Source organism: Pantherophis guttatus, chromosome 2 (assembly GCF_059756535.1).
Source record: "Pantherophis guttatus breed Tessera chromosome 2, ASM5975653v1, whole genome shotgun sequence".
NCBI lineage: Eukaryota > Metazoa > Chordata > Lepidosauria > Squamata > Colubridae > Pantherophis > Pantherophis guttatus.
In genome coordinates this window covers 199,080,044-199,103,798 of record NC_142064.1, presented here as the reverse complement: position 1 = coordinate 199,103,798, position 23,755 = coordinate 199,080,044, and the positions used below count along the sequence as shown (strand labels likewise).

At 37.5% G+C, this 23,755-nt stretch overlaps 1 long non-coding RNA gene across 3 annotated transcripts in view; it reads right to left on the bottom strand.

The window, feature by feature from the left end:
• LOC117654986 (uncharacterized) overlaps positions 1-23,755 on the bottom strand; it is a 222,548-nt gene that overhangs the window by 127,433 nt on the left and 71,360 nt on the right. The window contains exon 2 of one of the 3 annotated variants that reach the window (XR_015732587.1): positions 1,684-1,862. The exons of the other annotated variants lie outside the window; for them this stretch is intronic. This is a non-coding gene — a long non-coding RNA (uncharacterized LOC117654986). The remainder of the gene's footprint in view (positions 1-1,683; positions 1,863-23,755) is intronic. 3 annotated transcript variants of the gene reach the window in all.

Here is a 23,755-nt window from a genome sequence, read left to right as displayed (position 1 = left end):
GTTATATAACTCCAGCATGGTCTCTCCTATTATTTCTTGTACCATTTTATATAATTCCACCAGAAGGCCATCTGGGCCCAGCGTTTTATTATTTTTTTGCTTTTTCAGTGCAGCATCCAATTCCATCTCAGTTACTGAGTTGTCAGTTATATATAGTATATATATTTTAATTAATAGGATTTAACATGTTGATTGGAGATGAAGGGCCAAAAAATTGAGAACAGGCTAGAGGTTATTTTAGAGGTACATTTTCCAAACAATACAATTCAGAACTTCTATATTTTGTAGACAAAATGCTTCATATGTACAGTACCTATCATGAACCAATGGTATCAAATCAGAAATAGCAACTAACTCAGGGATGCATTCTTAAATCTTAATGCAACAATTACTATATTAATGGCAAGATTAATAACATCTGGTCTGCTTATTTTTTTATGGCTGGAACATGTGAAGGTTTCTGCCAACACATTCAGGATTCTATATGAACAATGAGTCACCCATGCACCCTGGTATCTGATGTCCAGAAAATCCTTACTTTCCATTGTTTGACCATCCAGGTTGGCTTGAGATTCTAAATATACCTTTTTTTTTTTACATTGTGTTCTCCTAGATTCCTGAAACCTTTAACTTAATTATAATAGCGGTAGCTGTTATGACAAAATTAATGGAAGGTATCCATCAAGCTTATGTCAATGTATGCCCTTCTCCCCAAGGGTGTAACATTGTCTTGTTCAAGCCATTAATAATACAAATCTCTTGTTAAAACATTTATTTGTCCAAATGTTAATTCCATAACTTTTCATATAAATGAAACTAAAACAGCACAAGTTTATAAGTTTCAATATATTAGCTAAAAAGATGTAAACTGTCTTATTGTTGCTTTTTCTTTGAGTCAGTTATATTAATTTAGTGTAGGCAAGGGGCATGTGGGAGTTGCTAAAACTTTCATATAAATGAGACTAAAACAGCACAAGTTTATAAATTTCAATGTATTAGCTAAAAAGATATAAACTGTCTTATTGTTGCTTTTTCTTTGAGTCAGTTATATTAGTTTAGTGCAGGCAAGGGACATGTGGGAGTTGCTAAAACTTTGGAGAGAAGGATTCCAGCTCATTTCTATCATGTTAAATTGGGCTACATGGCAGACTACATATCCATGAAAAGATTTCTAAATGTTTAGTTTTTCTTCCATGAAAAAAAAAACTGATAAAAACTATCATGTATGAAATATGCAGATGCATTTTTAACATCAATCTTTTTTCAGAGAAATGAAATTTCCTGCTCTAGTAAATCAATAATTACAAAGAGTATTTTACAGGATAATCCTAATCCACAAATCAATGTAAGTAGCAGTTGTTATAATTATTGATTAATGTTATTATTTCCATCTGCACTGTGAATCTCAGATCAATGTAACTAGGGGGGGAAAAGAATTCTATAAACTACCAAAATCCATATGTACATATTAGATTAGAATTGGAAAGGGGTTATGCTGGAAGTAGTAACAACTACTTTCCAAAGACTACCTAGTAAACATGACAGGGATTGGGAACTTCATCCTAAAATTCTTACAACGACTCTCATGTCTCTTTGTTATGTAGTAAACTGATATCTTCAAATGTTAATGATAAATAATCTCATAAAACTATGAGGAGAATATCTTTTAAGAAATTGTCCTACCCAAGAGATTCTTGGCTGAAGCCATGGAGTTCCTCAAGCACAATGTACAAATAGCATGAGGTATTTGAGAACAAAGATGGGCATTTGAATATTGAAAAGACTGAGGGAAGCCCCATCTCCTTTCTTGCATTAGTTCATGACAACCAGAACAAGGTCTGTTTTGAATTAATCACTCCAACCTGAGGACAAAATGTAAAATGCAAAATTAATACACATACCTTATCCAAAATATTTTTAAAAACTGCATAGAAAGGGGAAATCAAATCTTCTTTACCCCTATGGCAAATCAAGCAACCCAAAGCAGGGAAAAAGAAAAGAAAAGAAATATGATATAAAGAAGGAAAAGGAAAGGAAAAGGCACTACAAGAGCTAATACTGTGAAGTGATTAAAATTAATAATTTGATTATAAAACTAAATGAGAATAAATGGTTCAGAGTCATATGATGAGATGTTTTTTGAAGTTAGATCTTCCAGATGCTGTTGGGGTCTGTTTTATATGCCAATCTTCCTCTACAAAGTTTGCTACAGCTTGGAACATATTCAGTGTGCTTTTATTTGAACTGAATATGGCCTGCTGAGAAAATTCCAAGTCCAATGTCCATCTTCAACTATCCAAGTTGAGTTTACATATCATACCAAGCCTATATCCATGTCATTATCTAACATGGGCCCTGTCTAACAAAATGAAATTCAACGTAGATAATAGTAAGTTTCTATATTTTTTACAACAGTTTTTTTACAAAAGGTTTTTCTTTACAAAAAGTTTTTTAAAGTAAAGTTTTACACTTAAGCAAGAAAGACCAACTATATAGGAACAGACTAGGTGAAACTTGACTTAATGCCAGTAACTGAGAGGAGTCCTAGCAGACAATCACCTAAAGCAGTGTACTGTAGTTGCCCAAAAAGCCAATGCAATCTAGGCTGCATTAATAGAGGGTTAGAGAATCAAGATCATGTGAAGTTCTAGTACCGCTTTACAAAGTCTTAGCAAGACCACATATGGAATACTGAAACCAGTTCTGGTCACCACAATATAAAAAAGCAAACTGGGAAGACTGCAGAGAAGAGCAACAAGAATGATTAGGGGACTGGAAGCTAAAATATACGAAGAAGGGTTACAGGAATTGGGTATGTCTAACCTAATGAAAAGAAGGACTACGGTGATATGATAGCAGTGTTCTAATATTTGAGGGGCTCCTACAAAGATGAGTGAGTCAATTATTTTCCAAAGCACCAAAAGACAAGACAAGACAAGCAAAAAATAGATGAAAACTAACCAAGGAGAGAAGCAACCTAGAACTAAGGAGAAAATTCCTAACGGTGAGAGCAATCAATCAATGGAACAGCTTGCCTTCAGAAGTTCTGGGTGCTCCATTACTGGAAGCTTTCAAAAAAAGACTGGAAAACCATTTGTCTGAAATGGTATAGGCCAGGGTTTCCTGCTTGAGAAGGGGGTTGAACTAGAAGATCTCCAAAGTCCCTTCCAACTCTATTATTTTATGTTCTATGTTTATATTTCACACAATTTTCTTTTATTCAGGAGCGTTTAATATTTCCATGACTACCATGTAAACTAATATTTATATGTCTGTGTGTATGTTTACACATAGTTTATATGCTAGTTAATTAGGGTACAAACTGAAAATATAAGTGCTCCTGGAAAAAAAAGGAAGTCAAGTGAAATATAAACATGGATATTCTTTATTCCCTCCAAATTGTTGCTTTGACCCTTACCATCCGTTCCACAGCTTCTAGATGCTACCCCAAACTGGGAAAATATCGTTATGGAGACAAAGAATAAAATTCTCGCTTGTTTTCAGAATTTGTTCTTCTCAGACAGTTTTCATTTCTTTTATGTCAGCTTGTCACACATCCTGCCATTCAAGATGTGCCTTGTGCCAGATTCTATATCACCCATAATTAACACCAGGGCTTCCCTTATTGTGGGTACCAGCTAATTATACTGGGTCATCACTTCTCTGACAGAGGCAGAGAAGTTGTGGCTAGCAGCATCTGTGTTTCCTCACTTCTGAGACTATCTAGGATATTATCATTATTCCTACTGCTCTTGCTCCTTTATTCATTTAAAGTTGAGCCACCTCATGATGAAAGGTATCTTTTAATCCAGCTCTTCACTATTTTATTATTATTATCTCTATTATTCATTAATATGAAACTCAGTCAACTGAACATTTAAAAATGTGTCACAAATACGATTGACTGGTGCTAATGGTTGATATGGGTTGCTGCCAGCGTCCTAGGTATCAACCAAGTATCTTCTTAAAATATATGATGTTCTGAGTAGTGCAGTTTTTTGTAGTTCCGCTGATGTTATTGCAGGAAGCTGCAATTTCTTGATATGTTTTGTAAAATTCTTGGATGTGGTACACCGATGACAATGGGTATCACTGTTACATGTTTCATCCATAGCCGTGTAGTTTCAATGGCCAGGTCGAGATATTTTGTGATTTTTTCCAGTTCTTTTTCTTTGACTCCAGCGTCTCCTGGTTCAGCAATATCAATAAATTGTATGCTTTGGTTTTCGACAACTGTGATATCTGGCATGTTGTGTTCCAAATGACGATCTATCTGTATTAGAAAGTCCCACAAGATATTCACCTTCTCATTTTTGACAACTTTTTCCACTTTATGTTCCCATGACTTTTTGGATACAGGTAAATCGTATTTTTTACATAATGACCAGTGGATTAATTTAGCAATTTGGTCATATCTAGCTTTGTAATCAGTTTGTGCGATTTTGCTGCACTCACATATTAAATGTGAAACAGTTTCAACTTTGTCATTGCAAAGTCGGCAGTTTGGATTGTCAGTGGATTTTTGTATCTTTGCTTTCATGACATTAGTTTGTAGTGCTTGTTCTTGAGCAGCAAGTATTAAAACTTCCATTTCTTTCTTGATGGTTCCCATCTTAAGCCATGCCCATGTCAAGTTGTTATCACATTTTCCTTCAATGTTTTTCAAGTGGTGTCCATGTAAAGCTTTGGTTTTCCATCCATTTGTTCTGTCATCCAGCTGTTTTTCCTTATATTCTGTCTTTGTTTCTATTGTTTTAATCATTTTCTCCATTTTCACAGCCTGTAGCAATTTTTCTGTACTTTGAAGTTCAGTGGGGCTTTTTACATACATTTTTATGTCATCCATATATAGTAGATAGTTTATCTTGCCATGGTGGCTTGAGATTCTGTATCCCAGTTTTTGTTTTGTAGGATTATTGCAGGCTATTTCTGCTGAGTGCCAGCTGACTGCAATTTGGCAATTCGAATCTCACCAGGCTCAAGGTTGACTCAGCCTTCCATCCTTCCAAGGTCGGTAAAATGAGGACCCAGATTGTTGGGGGCAATATGCTGACTCTGTAAACCACTTAGGGCTGGAAAGCACTGGAAAGCAGTATATAAGTCTAAGTGCTCCTGTTGCTTGTTTCTGATTGGATGCCATCACTTACAGTGTGTGCACCTGGAAACAACTAAGGATCAAGTCATTGCACCCAAACTATGTTGTAACGTGGCCAAATGGTCTTGGGAACCTAAGAACATTAAGATTATAATGGCCACTGTGGCCTCTTTTTCTGAATTACAATATCCATTCACCTCAGTGCTTTACCTAGGAATGTTGTCCCATTTCTTGACAATTCATTTATAAGAAAGTTAATGTGTGAATCAGCACAGTCATATCCAACCAGATCAATACTGGCGGATGAACCGCAGAAATAAAACAGCAGTTTTATTATCTGTTATCCAACAGGAGCCCCGTGTATATTTCTACTGTAGACATCCTACTGTGTTGGATAATATGGGATCGTGTTATTTTTCCTGATACATATCTTACTATAATATGTGACATGGAACCATTACATTAATATGCATATACACCTATCAGCTGTATATGTCCCATTCCTTCAAATTTTCCTCTTGAGAACAAAATATGTATTAAGGACTATTTTCCCCCCTGCTCTTTCTCTCTGAGACACAAAGCAATTTTCCTTCAGAATAACAGTAGTGATAGCAACAGAAATCGAAGCTTAATTCCACAGTTCAACCAAATGACAGAAAGACAGTATAGCTGCGCTACATGGCTAACATTATGAGCTGGATAGATTCAAATTCTGCTCACGTGTTACCAGATATGCTCATTTACATACATGCATTCTGATTATAGACCTATAAATTGAATTCATGTATAGATACAATGATCAATGATCCATTTTTTTTTCCAGAACTAAGGAAAAAAGGATTTAATGGCAGGTTAGTGGGAGACCCAAACAGGATTGGAAGCACATTCCAGATCAGTAGTACTTGTAGTTATATCAATTAAAAAAAATATTATCTTAAACACTGTTCCTTTATCTTAACACATGTATTTATATCCATATTTTGGTTGTTTAGACAAATGACAGACAATAAGTATCACATTTCCATTTCACAGGAAGACAGGAAACAAAACAAAGCCCTTCTCTGTTTTGATTCTTTAGCGGGTATAATCTTAGAAAACAGGAAGCAAATGAAAAACATCTTAAAATACAAAACCTGTAATTTGGTTATATAAAATATTATTTGCATCTTATCTTGAGGATTGATAGTCTAACGTGGTTAAAAAAAAGAGATGTATATGGGCCTTCCAATTGGGATTATCATTTGTATTTTTAGAGGTGCATTTACTTTTTTTTATTATTTTTAAAAAAACACCAAATACTTAATACAATCTCCAAACCAATCAGAGCTTATTTTTCATTGCTGTACACGTTTGATAAAATCAGTTAATCAATTAAATGTTGCTAACCTAATTAGTTTTGAGATTGCTTGATCACGCCCATGATGGACTGCCTTTGTAACTGAAACTATAGGGCATTATCTCCCAACCAGTTAATTGGGTTCTCCTCAAAACATATGAGAATTGTCAAAAGATTGATCTAGAGCAGAAGAAATCACATATGCGTCCTAGACAGGCAATATTCCCTATCTTCATTGTATCCTTAATTTCTATTCCTTTGTCTATGACTGAATAATCTCAGGCCTTCTTCATGTATTTATTTATTTTATTTATCTGTCAAATATGTACATGATGACAAGTATAGGTATGAACATAAACAAAGGAAGTAAATACAAATAAATGGGGACAGTAAGGCAGGGACGGTAGGCATGCTGGTGCATTTATGCACACCCCCTTTACGGACCTCTTAAGAAAGAAGTGAGGTCCACGGTAAACAGTTTGAAGTTGAAACTGTGAGGGAGTGAGGCTGTAACAACAGAGTCGGGTAGAGCATTCCAGGCGTTGACCACTCTGTTGCTGAAATCGTATTTCCTGCAATCGAGTTTGAAGCGATTTACCTTGAGTTTGTATCAGTTGTTCGCCTGTGTACTATTGTGGTTAAAACTGAAGAAGTCAAGGCAAGGCACGTCTTGACAGGCAAGACGTTGTAGCAGACAATTTTGGGTACTATGCTTAAATCGGACCACAGGCGGCACAATTCCAGATTGTCCAAGCCCAACATTTTAAACCTGGTAACATAGGGAATTCTATTGTGAGTAGAGGAGTGGAGTATTCTTCTCATGAACCCACTCAATCATGTTAATGTCCAAAATACAGTGTGGGTTCCAGGCGGGCAATGTATCTGGCAATGCTTCTCAGTATACAGAGACCTCACTTACAATCATTTATTTAGTGACCATTCGAAGCTACAACAGCACTGAAAAAAGTGACTTATGACCAGTTTTCACACTTATGACCGTTGCAGCATCCCCATGTCACATGATCAAAATTTGGGCACTTGCTAACTGGCATTTATTTATGACAGATGCACTATCATAGAATCATATGATCACCCCTTTTAATCTTCCCAACTGGCTTTCAACAAGCAAAGTCAATGGAGAGGAGTCAGATTCATTTAATGACCACATGACTCACTTAACAACCACAATGACTCACTTAATAATTGAGGCAAAATTGTTGCAAAATAGGGCAAAAATCACTTAACAACTGCCTTGCTTAGCAATGGAAATTTTGGAATCGACTGTGGGCCGTAAGTCGAGGTCTACCTGTACTTTTTCTCTTTTCTGTTGAATTTTGCTTTTAGCAAATTACAAAAATACTTAAGAAAGAGAACATGAAAAGTTCTAGAGCATATTCAAAAGGCAACAAGCAGAGTGATATTTTCCTACCATTCACATATGCAGATTGCTGAAATGTGTGCGTGCATTTCAATAAAGCAGCAGAGAGAAATACCTCTCTCCTTCTCTTTATTTTCCAATATTGGTTGCAAAGACCTCAGTGAGACAAGATTTCAGAGGAAGTATAGGAAATTATTATTTCCTATAGAGTTTTCTAATAAAGGAAAATGAAGATAGGGAGAGGCAGCACACAATTCTCTTTATTCAATTTATTAGGTGCATGTAGGATTTTGATCTGGGTGGCAGGTAAATCTTGTGCCCCATTTGCATTGTATAGTGCTTTAGCCTTCCCCCATTTACATATGCTTTCTGCAAACAGGCAGGCTTGCTTACACCGACTGTCCCCCTCACTGCCAATAAAACCCCTGTGTTGAAGCCTATTACTAAATGTAGGTGTTGTTCCAATGAAATGAAACATAGAAGCACTGCAATATTTATCACAAAGGCACATTTCCTCATTATACTTAAGGTGAATTCAAGTGTGGTGCCTAAAAGAAGATGAGAATTCTATGCAGATCGCTCATGCAAATACACACACACACACATGCTACTCTAGTTACTTTTCCTACTATTGGCATACCCAAAGAAACTATTATACCAGGAGTACACTTTACACATACGGATGCTTGTCTGTCTCTCTGTATATAAGCAGCATCTTTCCTAATATGTATTCTTTATGGTTATGACAATAGCCCCTGGAAACAACAGCAAAATCCAAGATTTGAAACATAAATATTAAATGTTTCCTATAATAAACAAATTAGCACAAAGAAAATAAGACTAGATAAAGTTCTTTGCACTCCATCCTTTTCCCATAGGCAGCCGGCACAAACATGGTGGGTAATCCACTTGATAGAGTCGAAAGGGACTAGCACATCATACTAGAAAAGTAAACCAAAAAGTGACCTTGATCATATTGGAACACCAAGCAATCTTGCACATTGCAAGTTGATTCATTATTACAGCCGTATGTAAAGAGGTAATGAACATTATGGGTGTTTTCTTCTAAAACTGGCTGACATGTAAACTCCTGGGTCTCTTACAGTATACCCACTTCAAAGGATAGATAATGTTTTAAGGAGAGCGAACTCTTCCCCAACCTGGATCAATGTCATTTTCTAAATGAACTGACTCAAGAATTGATTCAAAGGTCAATCATTATTTATTTATCTATCCATTTGTTCACTTTATAGCCTGCTGTTCTGTTCTTCTGAACACACACACAAAAAAACCCAAAGGAAATACAAAACATGGAATAAAGTTGGTGAATACTAAAATGATTCCAGACTAAATGCCTGACGAAAGGGATGCATCTTCACTAATATTCTAAAGGCAGAATGAGAATTTTCTATTTTGTGTTGTGGTAGACCCCCAGCAATTCATCCATGCTCCCAAATTCAATTAGGTAAAACAAACACAAGTGAAAAAAAGGCCATGGCTTTCTCAAGAAGAGACTGATTTCATCTTCCTAAGCACATCCATGTGATAAACAAATGTTCCCATAAGGCTGAATGTTTTGTCTGTGGGAAGCAATGGAGAAGATAGAATTTGGGAACCATAAATCGAAGCATCTGCAAAACAATTTGTGTGTGAACTGTTCCATGCTCAGAACAGCTAGTCTGGGATGGCTCATGCTCAAATTGAGATATATGGGTTGTTCCAGCTATGGAATAAAAAAGTTGTTTAATTTTATGGTTGCCCTAGATAGAGGAGCATGGTGGCCTAAGGTTTAAGATGCATGGGCTTGTTGACGAGAAGATGGACAGTTCAAAAATCAAGTACTGCATGATGGGATGAGCTCTCATTCTTGCCCCAGCTCCTGCTAACCTAGTAGTTTGAAAGCTTGCAAATGCAAATAGATAAATAGATATCACTTCAATGGGAAGTAACAGCATTCAGGGCACATTGGCATATAGTCATGCTGGCCACATGCCCACAGAAGCATCTTTGGACAATACTGGCTCTTTCGGCTAGAAAACAGAATTAGCACTGACCCCTATAGTTGGACATGAGTGGACAGGGGAAACTTTTACTTTTACAGAAGAGTTTAAGGGAGGAAAGAAAGGGGAAAGGCCAAGGGCTGTAGGAAAACAGGGGGCAATAAAATATGCTGCACTGGGAGTTTCTTAAAGAGCAGAAGTGATTGCATGCTCCACTCTTGCCCTAATCATCTGATAAAATCATTTGAAGATTCCTGTGGGGTTTTTCCTGACTAAAACACAGATAGCAAAAATGTTTGGGGCTTTGTTTCCACCAAGCTGCAGCCAAACCAGGCTAGTACACCAGAATTTTCAGGATTTGTTTGCTTCATATTCAAAACAAAAGATATTTTTCATTTCACTGACACCTTAAGTGGACATTTCCTTTCAAATCAGTGGTGAAATCCAATTTTTTTTTACTACCGGTTCTGTGTGCGTGGCTTGGTGGGCCATTCCCTCCCCACTCCAAGGGAAGGATATTGCAAAATCTCCATTCCCAGCCCACTCTGGGGCCAGCCAGAGGTGGTTTTTGCTGGTTCTCCAAACTACCCAAAATTTCCACTACCGGTTCTCCAAACTGCTCAAAATTTCCGCTATCGATTCTCCAGAAGCTGTCAGAACCTGCTGAATTTCACCCCTGTTTCAAATAGTTCATTTTCAGCCAAGACTTCATTTGCGTCTTTCTAAACAAATGGTCATTTCTTTTTTTCTTTTTTCATGGATTAGTTTTCATCTCCCTGATTTAGCAAATGGCAGTCCCAAAATGACCTTGTTTAGATTAAAAATTAAGCTGGCTCAAGCATGATAAGTAATTGGATAGGAAACTATCCAGGAATTTCAGAACTGTAGGCTCGTCAAGGAAGTTGAAAAGCATTCCCAAAGGTGACAATCCTTAAGCGGCTTCTGCAGTTTTGCCAAACATCTGCATGAATGAGTCTATGGATTCACTAGACTCCCGCTCATTTATAATAAAATAAGCAACCTTATGATTTAAGAAAAAAATAATTTTTGATACACAGATGGTAAAATACAAATAAATAATCATAGGCAGACCTTTGAACATACAAATATAGTACACCACAAGCTCTTCGTTGCTTCTCTGAGAAAGAAGTAAAGTTTCAACAGTGCTGTCTGTAACAAACATGCCTATCAAAAAACAACTGGAAACATTCCAACTTTCCTTTGAAAAGCAGAATTCTGAAAGCAGATTTTGAGGTCAATGACTGGCATACATGGATATGAAAACCTGCAATATTCTGTAGAGGCCCTTTTTAGATTATTCCCCATGGTAGCTGCCCCACAGAGCACCACTCAGCTGCAGGAGTCCGCCATTTGTAACAACCTCCTACTGAATAAAATGTCTCCCATCTGTTTCAATTCGCAGTTAAAGAAATTAAGAGGAAAACATAAGAATAATAGGCAAGTCATTCAGCTAATAAAAAACTATAATGACATGAATTTAGTAGCCTTATGGGTGATTCTTAGCCTGCAACAGACAAGATTTCAGTAATGCTGTTGTTACTGAAGTGTACAGAGCACATAACAGACAGTTTCCTCCCAGTGTTGTTTTCCTCTTTTCTCACCAAACATTATCAGTTCACAGCAAAACATCCACCCACAGCAAAACATCCACTCTCTCTGATGGAGATGAGGTTGGGGAAGAGACACAATCTGACAGATGGCTAGACCAGCAGGTTGAACTGCCAAAGCTCAGTCTGGTTCTGTGCAAATGTTTTGCACTTGGGTATTAGGCAAATGTGCCATCCTGTAATAGCATTCATGATTTGTCTTAAAGGAGTTGGACTATTAACCAGTCAGCTGATAGATTGTTTTCTTTTGGATATGGATTTGGGGTTACTCCAGAAGAGAGAGAGACTCGATCAGTGGTGGGTTCCTCCCGGTTCGGCCTGGTTCTGCCGAGCTGGTAGCAGTGACGATATAATGTCACTGAACCGGTTCTGCCCCCTGTCCCCCCTGCATTATTCTTACCTTTTATTTGGCCCCACCCCCAATCTATTACTGCCTCCTGAGTCCCAGCTGATCGGCTAGAAGGAAAAAAACTGTTTAAACTCTTGCCGTGGGGCTTCAAAGAGCCACCTTACAGCTGATCAGTATTAAAAGGCAGGGTGGTGGTAGACCGGTGCCTGCAAAAACAAATGAGTAGACCGGTGCCTGCAAAAATAAATGGGTAGACCAGTGCCTCCAAAAACAAATGGGTAGACCGATGCCTCCAAAAACAAATGGGTAGACCGGTGCCTCCAAAAACAAATGGGTAGACCGGTGCCTCCAAAAACAAATGAGTAGACTAGTACAGCTCTGCAAGCAGTTAAAAGCCTCGTAGACCAGTACCTCTGCTAAATCCTAAAGAATTGTCACATGACCATCAAGCCACACCCACAAAATAAGCCATGCCCACAGAACCGGTAGTAAAAAATTTTAGAACCCACCCCTGGACTCGATGCATCACTATCCACAGAACAATCAGAAAAGGTATTCAGATATAGTCAACCATCTTCAAATATAATCATATTCAACTATATCTATGGGTGACTCTACTTTCTGTAATGTCTTTAGTGTCTCTTGTGATAGTTATAAAAATGTATCTTTAAGAAATATCAACATCACTAACAATGCTTTTTCTTCTTCTTCAACTGTTTGGGGTTCTTGTAACATTCCGTGCATATCTATGGTCCTTGGGAAGTTAAGTCTGTCAACATCACTGTGTGGATGAAGGGCAGATTCATTCTCATTATTTTTATGATCTTCCTGTCCAGCATTTTTACATCAGCCTGAGCCCAGTCACATATCTAACTGTGTGTGTAATTACTGGAAGTGCCTGGGTGATTATTGCCTTGATGTTATTTCTCCAGTGATTTTGGACTTTAAGGTCTTCTTTGTTCTTCTGATGTATTCCTTACTAACCTCCTTTTTGAGTTCAATATGCTTGATGTTTTCAGACTGATGGATGACCAGATATGATGATGATGATGATGATGATGATAATGGAATCTACAATTAGATTCACCATCAAAGACTTAGTTATTCAAGTCTTAACCAAAAATTAAGGATATAGGCAGTTCCAAACACAGTATTTCTTTTGTAAAATTAGGGTATTCTGGTCTGATAAACTCAAAATTTTCAAATATTAGGGGGTCTTTAAGTGTTGTTCCCAGGGCTCCAATCACGACTAGTATAATGATGAATTTCTTTTCCCGTAAGTGGTCAATTTCAATCTGCAAGTTCTGATGCTTTGTAACGTTTTTCTTCATTGCTTTTCCTGTCTGTTTGAATTTTAAAGTCTCATGATCTAAACTTGTTCCTTTTCCAAAATGTTCTCAGCTTGATGGCCCCAGTTCTTGCTACATTCAAATTCAAACATCTGGCAAAGTTTCCAAAGAATAATATTGGCAACTCCGTAATGATGCTGTTTATAGTTGATGCTGTTTATAGTCGGCTTGTGAAATTTTGCTGCAGCCACTGATCAGACTGTCAATTGTTTCCTCCTTTTCATTACAAAGCCAACATTTACTGTTATTTGTTACATGATTAATATTTGTTTTCATGCAATTAGTCAGCAAAGCTTGTTCTTCAGCCACTAAAATAATGGCCTCAGATTCTTTCTTTAAACACTCCTGATCTTAACCAGCTCCATGTGGGGTTTTTAATCAGCTTTTCCTTTGACATCCTTCAAGTATTGACTGTGCATTGGCTTGTTCTTCCAATTAACAAATCGGTTTTCAATTGTTTCTTTTCTATACCTAGCCGTCACCTTTGCTGTTTTCAAAAGCTTTCCTTGATCGACTTCTTTCAGTAAGGGTCCTTTGCTTTTCTTAATATAATCATTGAAGCCGTGTTCTTCTTCCTCTGCAGTTTGTTTTACCCGTAGTTCTATGGAAGGAAGGAAAGGTTATGCATATGTTTCTTTCTTTAGTACTCCTGATTTTAACCAGCTCCATGTGGGATGTTTAATTGGATTTTCAAACTATATCCTTCACATTTGCATTGGCTTATTCTTCCAATTAACAAATCAGTTTTCAATGGCACATTATTTCTCATTTCAGGTCCCTGAGGTAATTGTTTCTTTGGAACATGAGGTTCTGACAGTAAGTGAACGACTAACCTTGACTAGATGAAAGTCAGAGATACAAACAATCTTAGAGAGAGACAGAAAAAGAGGGAGGGAGAGGGAGTGGGAGGGAGGGATGGAGAGGGAGAGAGAGGGAGGGAGAGGGAGAGGGAGTGGGAGGGAGGGAGAGGGGGAGAGGGGGAGAGAGAGGGAGGGAGAGGGACGGAGGGAGGGAGAGGGAGAGAGAGGGGGGAGGGACGGAGGGAGAGAGAGAGGGGGGATTACTCTTCTCTCACAGTGGTGAGTTTGTAGCAACAGATACATTTTTATAAAATGGTCCTATTGGTTTCTAAGTCTTACAGTTCAAACATCCACACCTTCCCTCCTACAAAATGTCTGCAAATTCATTTAAGTGACCACCAATGCTTTTCCAGTTTGACACTTTTCTGGTTTCTAAAAGCAAAAGCATACTCAGAATTAATACTATCAAAGGGCCTGGTGGCTCAGCAGACTAAAAGCATTGTGATTAACACCAGTTGTCTGGTGTTCGAATCTCACCAGGCTCAAGGTTGACTCAGCCTTCCATCCTTTCTAAGGCAGGTAAAATGAGGACCCAGTTTGTGGGGGCAATAAGCTGACTTTGTATAAATATACAAAAGTATGAAGGCTGTTGCTTAACGCATTGTAAGCCGCCCTGAGTCTCCAGAGAAGGGCGGCATATAAATCAAATTTTAAAAAATATTAATATCACATTTTCTTGAAAATGTCATTTTCAAGGTACTTGAGAATTTCTCTTGATGATGCTTCTAAGCATCTTTTACCTCTGTAAGATGTTGGCAAGACCTAGTGTTAGGTTTGGAGGAATGCACCTCCCCATTACTATGCAGCCTTCCCATTAGCAAGAAAATTGTTTGAAGATGCTGTTTCCTTATAGTACATTCTATTGGTACTTAACTGAAGCACATAAAATCAAAACAGCTGAAGTCTGCTTGAAAAATTGCAAAGAAAGATAGGACAATCACACAGGGATCTCTGACATTTTATGGCTATAACAATTTCCATGTGTATTTAAACCCATGTTTTTTTAAAAAAAAAAAACAACAACTTTGAATGATAGTAGTAAAAACTGCAGTAGAGATGATGAAACCTATCACTCTAGGTAAAGATATAGATGTGTTTGGAAAGGTATGGGAAAGCCCAAATAAGTTCCCACAGTGAACAAAGGTAGGTGTGAAAACAAATTGAATGATAAATAGTTAAAAACTCCAGAATACATTTTCAGTACATTACTCTAAACAGCCTTACTTTCAAATAAATATTTAAATGGCGTTTATGAGAAGCTACACATTTTTCCTCTCATTGGTTTCATCTGATCATATATTTCTCTCAATAGAGACATATTCCTCTTCCATCTTGAGCTTTCATTTGCTCTGGCTGTTGTGTTCAACTTTTAGCTTAATATTTTACCTGTACTATTTGAGTTTATGTGCCTTATTTTGCTAGAAATTCTATGAAATGCATTCCTGACTGTCTCCTTTTCTTCTGCCAATGAATAGGCTTGTGTATCTACAAGGACTTTTCATATTTTTCCAAACACATCCCCATCCTCACTTATTTTCCTCTAACAATCAGTATATATTTTATCACTCATGAGGAGAAAAAAAGCATTGTGTACAAAGTTTCAAGTCATGGTTTGTTACCATTTTACTGATTTCTAATATTCAAGGGTTAATCACAAAGTAACTTTGATTTCAATGCCCTTGTTAGAAACACTTAAAGTCTCAGAGAGGAGGGGCAGAATGGAGCTAACTAGTTTGTTGTTTGACCTGGTGAACATGTAATTGGAAAAACATATATAATAAATCAAAGCAGGAATAAAAGAATTAATCCTGTACCCATTGTCACTTTTTACTTGAAGTGAGAATCAGCGTGGAAAAAATAAGTTCTTTATTTGCCCAAAAATATAAATATTATGAGATAATATTGGTATAATAATATACCAAACCACTGTCAGTATGTGTATAGAACAAAAAAAATCTATATACAGGAAAAAAAATTAACATGTCTTGGATAATAATGATGTTCATGGTAAAGCAATCATCCAGCAAAATACAGAGCTACATAGGCCATAAATTATTAAAATAGGTATTTAAGCAATGCCACTATCTAATACTTACCACTTTGCCTAGATTTCCTATCTGATTTTTCCAGTGCAAACATCTTCACTGTTTCTTATATAAATTCTGGCAGGAGAAATTGAATTAAAAGTCAATATATTTTCCATACCTTTCAGTTTATACAGGTGGCTATACTTTCCAACATGTATTTTAAAGGAAACTAAACCAGACACTCAAAGGGTTGCCTGGTTTGAAGACAATTGCAGATGACATCTTGATTATTGGAAAAAGGAACAAATGATCCAGAAGCAGAAAAAGACCATAATCACAATACCCAGTTTTTCCTCTCAGCACTGCAGAGAGATCATCAAATTAAACCTGGAGAAAATGAAATTCAGACAACGATAAGGGGCATACACATAGGATGTGTCTTGTCAGCTGAAGGACAGAAACCCGATCTTGGCAAAGTAGATGCTGTTCAGAACATGCCATCAACAAAAGATAGACCAGGAAGCAACATTTTGTGGGATTAATAAACTTCCTGGCTAAATTCTCCCAACATTTGCCAACTGAAGCACAGCCATTAAATTAGTGAAGACCAAACAAAATCATTTGAGAAATTAAAGTGATTCATCATTGATAATCCTGTCCTAAAATATTGCAATCTGGGGAGCAGCCTACTTTACAATGTAAAGGATGTCAAAATCAAACAGATGTAACTCTTTCATATCAGCAGCCTGTTAAAGGGCGTATATGGATTCAGAAAGGGGGGTATGATGGCTCAGCAGTTAAAGACACTGAACTTGTGCTGACAGCCTGGGTTCAAGACCTGAGCTCCAAGTGTCAGGGTGAGCTCCCATTCTTGCCCCAGCTCCTGCCCACCTAGCAGTTCAAAAACATGCAAATACAAGTAGATATATAGGTACCACTTCAGTGGGACGGTAATACCACATGACCACAGAAAATGCCTTTGGACAACACTGGCTCCTTTGGCCCAGAAATGGAGATGAGCATCATGCCCTCAAGTCAAGGAAATCTTTACCTCTTTATGGCTTCAGAAGAATTACTTTATTTGTAGTAGAAGATCTTTGTCAGTATTCTTCTAGACATCAAGTGATAATGCTTTCTGATCACAAATCTTTAGCAAGAGTTATAATGGAACTACTCCTTATTACACCTAAATACTTAACACACCTGCCCTCATGCTCACAGATCAAATGAAAATCGGATAGACATGGAGAAAACTCTAGAACTGGCAGATGTCCTGAGCCTTCCCTGGGTCACTGCTGGGATGCCAAGTGAGTCAATCTCACAACCATAAGACAGGAATATATAGAGACTACACAACAGAAGGTATACTTTCTACTGACAAAGCATATGATGTCATAAAATCCAGGTGACTTTGGGAGAAAATTTTTATTTTCAAAATTATTTTTTATATTGAGGGCAACATTTGTATTTTCAGCCAATTAACAGTTTCCTGTGAAGGGTTCAGAATCACCCCGAGAGAAGCAGACAGTTAAAGGCATATATAGAAAAGCTTGTTATGCACCAGCCACAGTCACCTTCAGTGAGATGGGCATCTATATAAATTGGATCAAATAAAAAAAAAGTTGGAGACCTGCCATTCTTGCAATGGATTTCAACAGAATGAAATCTTATTGTCATAGAGAAGACAGGCATAGAATGATTTAAAGGAAAACTATACATTACTATTCCAGTTTCATCAAAATCAGTAATCCACAAGAACTGGAGAAGGGACACAAAAACAAAAGATAGACTACACTATTTGTATTGTCAAATAGTGACAATAGAATAAGTATCATTCATTCACAGTGGTTTTGCAGTGGGATTTTCTCCAAGTTAACCCCCACAACCCCTCTCCAGCATTTCCATAAAGGCAGTATCTAACCTTGATTTGTCTCTCCTGGCACATAAAAATGTCCCCTCACAACAGTTCCGAACAAGTCCAGGGCTAGCTCCAATGATTATAGAAGCACTTAGACAAGAGATTGTACATTATCACTGGAGGAAAAATCTGAGTATTACTATTCAGTATTATTAGCCAGAGATGTGAAAACATTAGAGAAGGCTTTCTCTGTGCGGATCCAGGCTGTAGATAAACACTCACAGAGATATATGTCCAACTGGAATTGTGACAAAAGCAATAACTTCCAGATCTTATGAGGTGAGCATTCCTGAAGGCGTGTTTGCTGACTTAATCACAGACATCTGCTCTCTTGCAAGCAGAAAGGAGAGATACCAATCACAGCAAATGCTAGCATATGTAACACCTGAGGCTGACTCACAAGGAGTGGAAGAAAGCCAAGGTTTTAATCAACATGAAAAAAGATCAAGATGTAAAGCTGTCCAAGTGTGGACTTCTTTTAAAGAAACCAACATATCTCAAGAGTTTTATAACTCTTTATAGTGATGTGATTCTATCAAAGTCATATATCTGTGATCTCTGATCTTAGGCAGGAGAACATCGGAAGATGTTAAGGATTTTAAAATAAATTACAGGAACAACCACAACTTGGTCATTAAGCAAAGCAGTCACTAAGTGAAATCACAACTGTATGATCTTACTACAGTTTTTCTTTGCTTTACAAACCTGCAAAGGTCATAAATACAAGGATTGATTGCAAAATAATGTTTTCATCATTGTCCTAACTATGAACAATCACTAAATGAGGAATTTTCTAAACGTAGACTATACAGTATGTATTTCTTAGAAATAATTATTGTTTCAATTTCAAAAAACTTATCAGAAAAAAAATAGAAAAAAATGTCTTGTGACTAGTGGATTAAATGGATGAAAATATAATCTGAAAAAGAAAGAGAATCCTGATGTAGTGTTGTTTGACAAGAATCACAAAACAAACTCTGAATTAAATTTTTTGAATGTTCTATTAGAGTTTGCAAATGCATTATGTTAATTAAACTCTTTGAGAAGTCTATTGTTCCACCTAGGCAGTGGTGGGATTCAGCCAGTTCGCACCACTTCGGGAGAACCGGTTGTTAACTTTCTGAGCTGTTTGGTGAACTGGTTGTTGGAAGAAATCATTAGGGCAGAGAACCGGTTGTTAAATTATTTGAATCCCACCTTTGCACCTAGGCCTGGGAAGAGAGGAGCTGGCTTTAACTGTGATGTCACAATTATAATCTCTGTTTATGAAATTCCATATATTTTTAAAAATCAAATCATTATCAGGTGATAGTGATGCTCCTTCCAAGGATGCAAAACATTTAACAAGCTGATTATCCAAGATTCCCTCTGACAATAGGTTTTCCATGATCACAAATTCCCCAAGGAAGAGAAAAAGGCCTACCTAGAAATACTGAGGCCCTAGCTAACAAGGAAATATTTTTTTCAGTACTAAATTCCCCTGCAAGATTTAACTCGAATTTTATTTTGTCTCTTCATTTAATACTCCCTTACAGAAGACCTCTTTCCTAATTCAGAATGTGAGAATATTCTGCATTCCTCCATATGAATTTGTTTCTTAAAGAAAGTGAGTGTCCTTCTGCCATTACCATTACCACTCTTTTCCCCTTTTCTTTTGATTTATGGACATTTCAGCTCTTTTCTGCTCACCTCAGAGCACGTACTCCAATCTTGCCCCATTTTATTTGTCCTTTACCAATGGCCTTTAGGAGACTAAAATATGTCTGCCACAAAATGCTTCCCCAACTTTTCCTTCCTATCGGCGGAGCCAGAAAGTGAGTGTGATTAATAATTGCTCAGTAACACTAAGACACACTAAGAACTGATCAACAAGCTGAGATTGTAGCAGGTGTCATAAGCACTCAGCCATTACGTACAGCCAAGAGAAAAATGTAGTATCATATGGTAGCCTACCTGAGCCAGAAGATGCATTTACAATGAACTCTGAACATTATGAATTATCCCACTGATCAGAAGAGCCATTTAGGAATGGGAAGTTTAAGTTCCCCATCCTGATTTCAAAAATAATAGGTGGTTATTTTTCAAAAGCACATGGATTTCAAAGAAGCCATATAATTTGAGTACCAAAGATAAGCAACCATCTGCTCTCTACTATTTGCCTGAAATTGAACAAGTATCAGTTGATTCAAGGAGTGATAGTTTAGTGGGAAGTTAATATATATAACCATTGTTGGTTATTTTGAATGAACTAGAATTTTCTCCAATTAAAATTACTGGGGAAGGAGCGATTTTGCCCTTCAGCAGGTCATAAATGTAAAAAGGAAAGTTTATCATGCATTTCTTGATTTAGAAAAGCATATGGTGACGTAAATAGTCGTGAATTATGGGACATGTACACAATTATGGAGTTGTGGCTGAATGTTGTATTTTGGAACTAAACCAAATCATGAGAATAAATGGGTCAACACTGAGCAGGAGTAAAAGAAGAATAGCAATAGCTCTTACAATTATATACTGCTTCACAGTGCTTTACAGCCGTCTCTAAGTGGTTTACAGAGTCAGCATATTGCCCCCAACGATCTGGGTCCTCATTTTACTCACCTTGGAAAGATGGAAGGCTGAATCAAGCTTGAGCCAGTGAGAATCGAACTACCAAACTGCTGGCAGTCTGCAGTCAGCAGAATTAGCCCACAATACTGCATTCTAACCACTGCGCCATCACAGCTCTTAATATATTATGTATGATGTTTAAAGAATGTATGATGTTCAAAGTATTTGTGCATAAATGTATAACTAATGTGATAGTTGTGTTAGAAGGATGTTGGCCAGGGTGTGAAGGTATGTGTACTTTTGTATTTAGACAATGTTGTACTGTAGCATAATGTAACAATATTGTAACATAATGTGACAGTAACAAATACATCTGTTTTACAATGAATAGTTATATATTATACATAAATCAGTGGTGGGTTGCTCCCGTTCTGTCCGGTTCTTGCGAACCGGTAGTAAAAGTGTCGGGAGGCTCCGCCCACCTGCCCAGACGTCATAATTGACGATCTGCGCATGCAGTGAGGGGATCCACATTCTAGGCCTCCCTTAGGCACAGAAGCCTGCTGCATGTCTTTGGGTTAAAATCGGCATCTGTCTCTATGACAAACTGAAGGAAAAAAACCCATCAAAATTCTTTGTTGCATTATGCAGCGTGCACTCCAGTGATGGTTCGGACCAGTTCACAAGAACAGGGAGTAAACTGGCAGGAGGCTCCGCCCACTGACCTGGACATCATCACCTAGGTGATTTGCGCATGCGCGGGCGTGAGTGCGATGCGAACCGGTGGTAAAGGTAAATAGAACCCACCCCTGACATAAATGTGAAAAAAGCTAGCACAAGTAGATGATGTTCTACATCCTTTTCTGTACTTTGTATATTGGTGTTTATGTCTATATAGAATAATACATGGGTGTCAAACTCGTGGCATCACATTGCCATCAAGTGACGTTTCACGATGTTTTTCCCATTAGCGGAGCTGGGGTGAGGGTGGTCTGTGCATGATGCATCTAGTCCACAGGCTGCCAGTTTGACACCACTGGAATAATACGATTGTCAAACATAATGTAAAAGAAAACCAAATGCTTAGCTGAAAAACCTGCAGTTTCTATGATTTCAGAGTATTATATAAAGCACATACCAGTGTTAATCAGATTTGACTTAACGCTGAGCTCCATTCATCCATATTTTTCTATCCCCACTGAGTATTGTTTCTTTTCTGCATTCATGCACATGCTGTGCTTCTTTACATCTGTCTTGCTTTCTTGCAGGTCTTCTTGTTTTCCACAACACTTAGCTAGTTCTTGATCAAAGTTTATCACTGCATAATGCAACAAAGAATTTTGATGGGGTTTTTTTTTCTCTCCAGTTTGTCATAGAGACAAATGCCGATTTGGATTCAGAGGGAGTGATTAACCCAAAGACATGCAGCTGCCTTCTGTGCCTAAGGGGGCCTAGAATGTGGATCCCTTCACTTCTAATCCTGCACCCTAACCGCTGCCCCATGTTAGTTCTTCCTGTGTGCCCTTATATAGTACACAGGAGTCACGTTTAGCATTCAAAAATGACAAAATGTAACGGGGAAGGCTTCAGGCGAGGTTCTTTTTTTAATCTCCTTGTCTAGCGGCTTCATCTGGAGTGACTGGTGCTCGGAGAAAGCACAAGCTTCGCAAACAGAAGGGTAAAGTGCAGTCCATGCCATCTGCAGATAAACTAAAAAAGACAACCTGCCTCAATTACTGCAGGTCAGTATAGTCAATGCAGGGCTAGATGGACAAGGCAAGTTCCTTGTTCTGACCAAAAAACCAAAATTCTTAAATTTGAATGTTGCAGGTATATGAATGTCACAAATCCTTTGGAAATGAGAGTGTATAAAATCATTCCTCATAAATCTCTCATTGTATCTTCTATTTTGATTGTTTACCATTGTAAAGCCATTGAGTTTGCTCTTCCTGTAGAAAGTTTGTCCAGATGTATCATTCCTAGCAGTGGTAAGTTTCAAAATTTTTTGCTACTGGTTATGTGGCTTGGTGGGCATGGCTTGGTGGGCATGGCTTGGTGGGTGAGGCAGGGGAAGGATACTGTAAAATCTCCATTCCCACCCCACTCAAGGGAAAGGATACTATAAAATCTCCATTCCCACCCCACTCCAGGGGAAAGTTACTCCAAAATCCCCATTTCCTCCCGATCAGCTAGGACTCCGGAGGCAGAGAATAAATGGGGGCAGGGCCAGTCAGAGGTGGTATTTACCAGTTCTCCGAACTACTCAAAATTTCTACTACCGGTTCTCCAGAATTGGTCAGAACCTGCTGAAACCCACTTCTGATTCCTAGTGAATCAAAAGACCAAGCACAGCAGAGATCTGTGTTGCTGGTGTACATTTTTACTGTAGCTTTAAAAACTAAGGTACACATCTTAGCCTATCACTTCCATGCTTTAATTATGATTTCAGAGTAGTTACAAATAGTCCTTGATTTACAACAATTCATTTAGTGACTGTTCGAAGTTACAATGGCACTGACAAAAGTGACTTATGACCATTTTTCACACTTACGAACATTGCTGCATTACCTATGGTCATGTGATCAAAATTCAGACACTTGACAATCGACTCATATTTATGACAGTTACACTTTTCTGGAGTCATGCCTTCAACTTTTGTGACCTTCTGACAAGCAAAGTCTGTATTGTAGACTGTGTTGTTTCTCTGTGTCATAAAGTATACGTGGGTATGTGCATAATTATTTATTTATTTATATTTTTGTCATGTTTATGTAGTGTATATTGGAGGTGTATGCAACAAAATTTCATTTTAATATATGCTGATTAGTGTACATTTAAAGTGACAATGAAGTTATTGTAAGTCTAAGTCTAAAGTCAGTGAGGAAGCCAGATTTGTTTAACAACCGTGTAACTAACATAACAATTGCAGTAACTCATTTAACAACTAGGGCAAGAAAATGTGTAAAGTGAGCAAAACTCACTTAAGATATGTTTCACTTAGCAACAGAAATTTTGGGCTCAATTGTGATCATAAATTGAGGACTACCTGTAGTGTTTTGTTACTATTTGTGTGGGTGTTGTTATTGCTCTTATCATATACATAACACTATTAGAAATTGCTACTCTTTAGTTTGGTTTGCCTTTCCCTAAATTTAGTATAGATTTGGGGGAGGGGTTGGTTTCTGGTGAGGTTTTGCAAAATGTAATATATTTATTGTTTTGCAGACTGCCATTTGTGACATTCTGCAACAGTAAGGATAGAAGG